Source organism: Arvicanthis niloticus, chromosome 11 (assembly GCF_011762505.2).
Source record: "Arvicanthis niloticus isolate mArvNil1 chromosome 11, mArvNil1.pat.X, whole genome shotgun sequence".
NCBI classification, from domain to species: domain Eukaryota; kingdom Metazoa; phylum Chordata; class Mammalia; order Rodentia; family Muridae; genus Arvicanthis; species Arvicanthis niloticus.
Window position 1 is genome coordinate 1,357,663 of NC_047668.1, and position 3,266 is coordinate 1,360,928.

At 41.9% G+C, this 3,266-nt stretch overlaps 1 pseudogene; it reads left to right on the forward strand.

Annotated features, from left to right (window-relative positions):
* Positions 1–480: 480 nt before the first annotated feature.
* Positions 481–3,014, forward strand: LOC117717321 (small ribosomal subunit protein eS8-like; annotated as a pseudogene).
* Positions 3,015–3,266: the final 252 nt, after the last annotated feature.

Here is a 3,266-nt window from a genome sequence, read left to right on the forward strand (position 1 = left end):
ATTTTGGGTTTCCCTCCCTGGAACCAGCCAGAAAGGCCAGTGAAATTCGTTATTATGTAACAGAAAGAATGTGAATATATATATATATATATATATATATATATATATATATATTATATATAAACACACCTATTAATTATATATGGCACAATGGACACAAGTTTGGGGTGTGTCAGTGAAGTCTGATTCTAGGAGACAGTAATCTCACTTATAAAACAGTCACAGTGATGCCATTTTAATGAGGTGTCAGAAGTACCAAATGAATTCATAAGTGAATGTCTAGTGTGGGTGGTTTTTGGTGGTTCAGAACCTTGACATCTGCGGGCCCCAGATGAGAGTTGCCTTCTAGGCATCTGAACACTTGAGGGGAGGCCAGGCATACTGGGACCAAGAATCCGGGTTCGGCCACTCTGCCAAGCAGGTCACCCTGAATGCAGTCACTATGGCTTCAGAATCCTGAAGGGTGTGTAGGGCTTCAAGATGCATGTACTCCAAGGAGCACCATCTCGACACATTGTGGAGTATCTTGTGCAGCCCGCAAGCCTGCTGTTTCCGCTCAACATCTGCCCTACTTCCGCTGCTGTTTGCTTTGCTCTAGTCGGCCTTCACGTTTTGAGCTCGGGATTCAGGAGTATTAGGCCTGTAAATACAGGGCCTTAGCATTTCTTTGGTTGCTTCTAAACATGGACGGGATGAACTGAATCTCAGGGCAGCACACTGAGGAAGGTTAAAGTGAACAAAGCCAGCAGTCAATAAATTGTAGTGGGCAAACATTATTTATGGGAGTTGCTGAAAGCGTTTAAACGCATGTAAATGAGAGATTAGGGGTTAAAGCTTTGTCAATGCCGGTTAGTCACTGACCTGCCACCGGGCAGATACTGGGTATTGGCTGGAATGTCATAAGCTGCTACAGGTCCAAGCCAGGGAGTCCTTGATCTCACAGTACAAGGCGAATTTCGTTTGGTGCCCATAGCTGAGCAGAACAGGCTATAATTCCCCAGAGCAGTAAGGGACAACGGATTTCTCTAAAGTAAAACTAATTGTAATCCAGACATCATCTAGAATCTTTTACAATATACACACCAGCAGATAGATATTCAAGGGTATTCCTTCAAGGGAGATAAATTCATATAAAGGGCAGGAGTGGGGGGAAGATATTATTACCTGTCAAAACTCTTTTTTTCTTTTCTTTTTTGTAGAGTTCGGGATCAAACACTGAAACCTTGCGTGTGTTAGGCAAGTACACTACCACTAAGCTATACCTCTAACCCTGAGATAAAATTCTTTAAAAATTGTTATTTTTATTTATTTTGTTACATCTACTTATTTGTGTGTGTCTCTGTGTGTATGTTCTTATCATATATACATGTATTGAATATGAATATTTTCTCTTAGACTGTGGTTTGCCACTATCTTAAGGTTTATTTTATATCTATTGCCTTATTATTTTGTCTGTGTGTGTGTGTGTGTATGGGTGCACATTGTCACAGTGTGCTCCTATGGAAACTGGTTCTTGCCTTCTGCCGTGTGGGTTCCAGGGAATCCTATTCAGGTCATCAGGTGCCTTTATCTGCTGAACCATCTCATTGGCTCATAATATTAGTATTTATTTACTTTTATTAATGATAATTTAAAATGTGCATTGGTTTCTAAGGAGTCGATATATTAGTGTTTTTTTTTTTTTTTTTTTTTTTTTTTTTTTTTTTTTTGTAGGTATGTTTTGGCTTTGTTTTTTGTTCATGAACTCTTTGCTTACTCCAAGGCTATGAGGATATATTTTACCTACATTTGTTCTCAGTCTTTGGCATGAATTTACTTCATGTTTTTGTGAAGTATGTTTTTTTTTTTTTTTTTTTTTTTTTTTGGTTTGAGACAGGGTTTCTCTGTGTAGCCCGGGCTGTCCTGGAACTCACTCTGTAGACCAGGCTGGCCTCAAACTCAGAAATCCGCCTGCCTCTGCCTCCCAAGTGTTGGGATTAAAGGCGTGCGCCACCACCGCCCGGCAAAGTATGTATTTTTGATCATTTTGAAAATTGTATTGCCAGGCGGTGGTGGTCCATGCTTTTAAACCCTGCATGCGGGAGGGAAGGCAGGTGGATCTCTGAGTTCTCTCAACCATTGAGCCATCTCTCCAGTCCCTATTTGGTCACTTAATCCTTGATCTCGGTTTTAGAAACTGGACGGTGAAGCTTCACACTTCCTCTTTCCATCCAGTGCCGAGCTGAGCGACGGGCATCTCTCGGGACAACTGGCACAATTGCTACCTAGTGGCGGCAAGAGAAAGCCCGACCACAAGAAGCAGAAATATAAGCTGGGACAGTCTGCTGCCAACACTAAGATAGGCTTTCGGCACATACTCATACACAGTCCGAGTTCGAGGAGGCAATAAGAAGTACCTTGCCCTGAGATTGGATGTTGGAAACTTCCTGGGGCTCTGAGTGTTGTACTTGCAAAACAGGGATTATTGATGCTGTCTACAGTTCGTTTAATAATGAGTTTATCTGCACCAAGACCCTGGGGAAGACTGCATTATCCTTATTGACAGCACACCATACAGGCAAGTGGTATGAGTCCCACTATTTGCTGCTCCTGGGCCACAAGAAGGGGGCCAAGGTGACTCCTGGGGAGGAAGAGATTTTAAACAAAAAAGGATCAAAGAAAATTCAAAAGAAATACAACCACAGGAAAAAGAATGCCAAAATCAGCAGTCTTCTGGAGGAGCAGTTCCAGCAGGACAAACTTCTCGCCTGTATCGCCTCAAGCCCAGGCCAGTGTGGCAAAGCAGATGGCTACTTGCTAGAAGGCAAGGAGCTGGAGTTCTATCTGTGGAAGACCAAAGCCGGGAAAGGCAAATGAACCATCATTCATAGCTCTGGTAATAATTAAAACCAAACCAAACTAAACCTGATCTCTTTCTTTTTCCCAGATAGTAACTGATTGCTCTGCCTGTATTCAGCATGAATCCTCTTACTGGTCTACCCAGAATCCACTTTGCCCTCGAAGTCCTCCTTGGAATTTTCCCATCACTTACCTCTACATGTTCCTTGGCTATAAATGCTTACATGTACTTTAGTGAGAGGTTGAATCCAGTCTCCCTTCTCCATGCACAACCCCATTCCAGAACTGTAGTATTTATCTCAGAGATTCTGAATAAAATCTACCTTTCTATGCTTTCAATAAACACCACTGAATATTTTTCTTTAATGCTGTATATGGGGAGATAGAATGATCTCTTCAGTTATTGGAATCTACTTGCGTATCCTGTA